General features: G+C 32.6%; 1 long non-coding RNA gene across 1 annotated transcript; it reads right to left on the reverse strand.

The window, feature by feature from the left end:
* Positions 1 to 3,214: 3,214 nt before the first annotated feature.
* On the reverse strand, positions 3,215 to 4,952 carry LOC109828561. Its single transcript, XR_002243754.1, has 3 exons — positions 4,854 to 4,952; positions 3,921 to 4,020; positions 3,215 to 3,279 (listed from the first exon to the last, which is right to left on the reverse strand). It is a non-coding gene; the product is annotated as an uncharacterized LOC109828561 (long non-coding RNA).
* Positions 4,953 to 5,222: the final 270 nt, after the last annotated feature.

Below are 5,222 nucleotides of genomic sequence, written 5' to 3' on the forward strand. Positions count from 1 at the left end.
GGACCAATGATTTAAAAAAAAAGTTCTTGGAATTTTCCACCTTTTCCAGGATTCCACGTATTCCAGTCTCTCTCTTTCCTAGCACGTGGAGTACTAAATATATCTCAACATTAAATATCTCCCTTATTGATAAATACCTTTAAATATCTCCCTTATTGATAAATACCTTTAAATATCTCCCTTATCAATAAATACCTTCTGTTACATAGCTTGTGAGCTTATAATGAGCTTATAACCACCAAATGATGGAAGAACCTAAAATTGTTTGTCTGTTTTCCTGAAATTTATTCTGCTTCTAACTATGGTAATTGATAGAAAAATCATCTCCCATTTAATAACTTGGACGAGTTTAATGCACTTCAGGTGCATACAACAGGAAATCGCATTAATCCAATAACAGTTGTTGGGTAGATGGAGAAGTCAATACAACTGAAAATCACGATGAACAATAATGGGGTGCTTATGTGTTTCTCTGCTTGTGGGAAATTTAGCCAAGGAAATAAAATTACAAGGAAAAAGAAACAATTCTCATATGAGCTCTAAAACTTAGAAATCTTGACTTGGTACAATGCTTGAACAGCAACATCACAAAGAAGCCTATTCAGCAAGGACATACGACCAAAATATGGATTAGTTCATTAAGCTAACAAATAATTATAAGAGTATAAAAAATTCAAAAATGATAAAACCAATGACCCTTTCAGCGCCAAGTTAACTGGTTACAGGCCAAAAGGGCGACTTTATTACTTTCTTCCTTTGTTGACACAATTCAGTTACTTTAAGAGAATATATCATCGGGTTAGCCCAATGCCTTCTGACAACATCATAGCAAAGCCTGCAATTTAAGTAAGCAACCGATGAGTGTGCTTACATTCTTTAAGCAAAAAACGTTACAACGTACACTAGAAAGTAAATAATTGAAATCAATATGAGAGAGAAAAATGCTAAGGCACATAGAGAAATGAAGAAGAGAATAATGTACGAAATATGACGCGAGATAATAATCACACTTGCACTTATCATATTAAATAAATTTAAAGAGAATTACTACTAATTCTTATACTCAGATAAGATTTTGAAAAAAGTCACCAAATGAGAGATTAAACTTACAAATGTAGTGTACTATTTATGCACACATGGCTGTTTAAGTGATGAAGTAGAGGTGGCAAAGGAAAGCTCTTAACTAATGACAAAGGGGTAGAGTATATAAGTTGTAATTCAAAATGAGTGGTTAGGATTAAATTAGTAGTCATAAAGGAGTAGGATTCAATTCTGTGGCAGGCGGGGAGCATAAAAAAGTTTAACTATGATTTAAGAACTAGTAAAGAGACGGAGTATTAGGAAAGTAATTTTGGGGTCGTGAGACCAATGTGTGAGGTGGTGCTCCCATACAATCACTAGAAGGGAGGAGAACAATTGAAAATTGAATATCAACTTCTAGTTTTCACACGCCACTAAAAGCAATTAATTTGATGATATAGGAATACTAACAGGGTGTTTTGAATACATTATATTCAAAGGAAACAATTTCAATTACCATGAAATACCTGGTTACAGGGAAGGTGAATAAAAGAATTTCACCACAAATATAGACAGCAAAACGAGTCGGCATATTTAGCTCAAACAGGATGCATATATTCACAGGAGTATCAACTAGCAAATATGGTGAATTATAAATGACAGGCTAAGATACTTTACATAATGCATACTCAACATTCTCTTCAAGTAAAACACCATTATTGAAGACGAGAAGAATTCTAGCCTATCTCTTTGCAAGTTTTAATTAATGCATCTTAGATTTATGAATTTCAATACGTAATACAAAGCAGACTCCATCTTGATCTTTATGATGCAAATAATATGATATTACTTATCATGAAAATTGAAACAATTAGTATTCTAATTAAAGAAACATACTTATTTAATTTACATGACTTTTAATATATTTGTGATAATATTTCATACCTATCATGAATTTATGCATCAAGAAAGCCTAAATCATGATTAATGCTAACCTAATCATGCTAATACTTTAGGAGAAAAGACATCATAAAAATATGAATTCTACACACAATCTAATAATAATTTATATCAATGATATTATCAAAATAAAAATATAAATAATTTGAAAACATTTTACTTTATCGTCTATGTTTAATTTCTATACAATAAACAAAAATTAATGATGCCAATATAGGCAAGGCAAGAAAACTAGCAATATGTGTTTGTACATACTTTCTAATATAGAATTAATATGACCAGATCTAACACCTCTTATGGCTATAAGGAATATCTACTTTAATTATTTAGTTTCTTATTTTACATAAAAAATCTAAATCAAAACCAAGTGAAGATTAAAGAAAAACAAATATTTAAACAAAAAAATATAAATTAAAGGGAATGAATAGGTTCAAATTGTCAATTATGAACCTATACCATGACCCATATAAAATTCCTAGAAATGGATTCATAAAGAACCTATTAACTTTCATGCTCCATCGAGTTCATCTGATCAAGTATTAACCCTTTCGATCCCAATCCGACCTAAACGATGAATTAGGTTAAACCTGGGTCACTCAGAAGTTCAGTTTCAGGTCAACCAGTGATTCCAATATCTTCTTCTTAACCTGCATATTCTTTACATTATTATCTGCTAATATCTAATATTTTATTGTTATCTATCTGAAAAGGTAAGGAAAGACCAAGGTCTAAAGCCTTCAGTCCACTTAGATTCCTAATTGGAGAACAAATATTACAATTAGTATGCTTTGCAGATCTGAGGAAAATAACCTTTCAAAGACAATAAGCCCATGAGCCCTGATCTTATTGAGCATATACGTTATTGAGTTGGAGTGTGGATCAAGATTCAAAATACAAGAAAAAGAACAATGAACAAGTAGCACAGTCAACTGCATACAAATGACAGCCTCAACTATAGAAGAGCATTCACAACCCATCAGACATGCATGAAACAAGATGGATCACTATATTAAAGGAAAAGGATCAATAGGACAGAGATGGGTAGGTGAGACATACGAAATTACAGTAGAATCAAGGTTCCCATATTTTCCTTGGAAATAACGAGTTTGGAACGAGTAAAAGCTACCCCAACCTTCAAGTCAATCTCTTGGCGTGCATCTACAAGCTAAAGCTTCATCTTTGCTGGGTTCAACAAGATTGTCCATGGCCTTCAATATGTCTTTCTCAGTAACCGATGAAATCGAGCACGATAAATTCTTCTTCCCGATTCAGATGCAGGGAACCCAGTACATTCAATAACTGGATAATGAAAGACAATATTCAGTCCTGGTCAGTCATTAGTCATTGCATCAGTTGTAATGCATAGAAAACTTAGACGATGAAGAGTCGATCGCCTTTTCTAACATAAAACCATTTATAGCAGTAATACTTTTTGTTGTGCTGCGTTATAATGTCTTTGGGTTCATGGAAAGCTCAAACACATAAATAGCATCTGTAACTGATGAACTGATAATTAGGATCTGTCATGAACAAAATAATTAATCGGCCAAACTGAGAGGAATCTCCCATCAAAGCAAATGTGATCTGAAAGAGAAAAAAAGATGTAATTGTTATTACATTCAATAAGTTTTAAACACGCATGAATCAGTGTCATTGAAGTTTGTCATATTAGCTGCGAGAACAATGCAGCTATGATATCTGCTGTCCGAAAAATCACCTCTAAGATAAATATCTAACTAGAATTCTATGAACAAAATAAGGGTAAAATTATTTCAGAATCCCAATTTCTTCCCTTGAAGTTTATTGCTATGGAAACTACAGTACCAGAACATACTCCAAATAATTTACAATTCTAATCTTTTCACCTCTGATTTAGCTAGTACAGTACACATTAACAATTAAATATAAAATATATTATTTAGATTTGAAGAACGGAGTACCTTCATAACAGATATTTTCACCTTCTCTATCACAGTCTAACCACAGTACAAGAGAGGCACAACCTCGCGCTTCTTGAGACAAATGACGACGAATATGAGCCTTGAAATGATGTTAAGAAATGGAGTAAATTTTCTCGGAGAAAAAAATTTATATGAGACAGTGGATTAGGTGAATAAGATAACAGAAAACAATTATGCAAAAGAAGGTATAGACAAAGGTAACAAGTATTGCTACATGTGCAGGTCATGGGACAATTGGCACATATAAATATTGATAAAAAAGAATAAAGGCCTCACTCTACAGTTGTAATAAAGGAATTTGATAATACACAATTAGAATGGTGTGTTGTGTGGCTGTTTTCTGAGAGAAAAACCACCACAATTAAATTCAATATTAGGACATTCAACCCCATATCAGTTAAACTTCATCATTATTTGTGCAGTTTTAAATATCAGCACAGCTTCTACATGGTTATTAAAATTCATACCGTGTATTTTTGCATAATAATTTTTAATATCTCGCTAAATAAATGAGTAAATCAGATATACACTCACAAACGTTTAAAACACAAACCAGTATTTTTTTTCCACACTAGGGTCAGATAAGATCAAAGACTGTATAGAAGATTTCCATATTTTATAATTAATGTGTTCACATATAATGTGGTGCCAAGCTCCTGATTAAAGGAAATAACCCACAAGATGGGGCTTGTAGCAAACCCCGAAGACCAGCTGATGATAGGTAAAGTTGCACTGGTCATGCAGTTCGCTTATAAAAGAAGACAACATGCCAAAATGTAACAAGAATAGCTTATTGAAAAAGAATAAACGATCTAACTTTAATAAGAATTTGCACTTGATTTTAAGGCAGAACATCAAACTAGATTGCCAGATATCATGTTAAAAAACTTGAATTGGAAGTGTAAATTATACCTTTGGGTTTGATTCGGATTTGAATACTGGTGCGCGGAAAAGATCCATAGGATCAATTACTTCCCAGTTCTGGTAAGCGGGCGGAAAGTCTAAACTGAAATGAGCAGAATGGAACAGGTTAAGAAATTTGCATGAACAATCTCATGTGAAGGACAAACTTAAACTAAAATTAGGTGGTAATTACCAAATCCCAAATAAATCATTAATTTACACAAGATGCAGTTATTCAGCAGCATACAATGATAACCTGGTTGATAAATTGTACATTTTTCACTTACCATAGTTGAATAACTAAGAACAAGTTCCCTTTGACGTTTAATCTCAGTTAAATTCAAAGAATCTCATGCTTAAGTGTTCCAATACTATGCC

The sequence above is a fragment of the Asparagus officinalis genome, unplaced genomic scaffold (genome assembly GCF_001876935.1).
Source record: "Asparagus officinalis unplaced genomic scaffold, Aspof.V1 AsparagusV1_Un2359, whole genome shotgun sequence".
Classification (NCBI taxonomy): Eukaryota; Viridiplantae; Streptophyta; class Magnoliopsida; order Asparagales; family Asparagaceae; genus Asparagus; species Asparagus officinalis.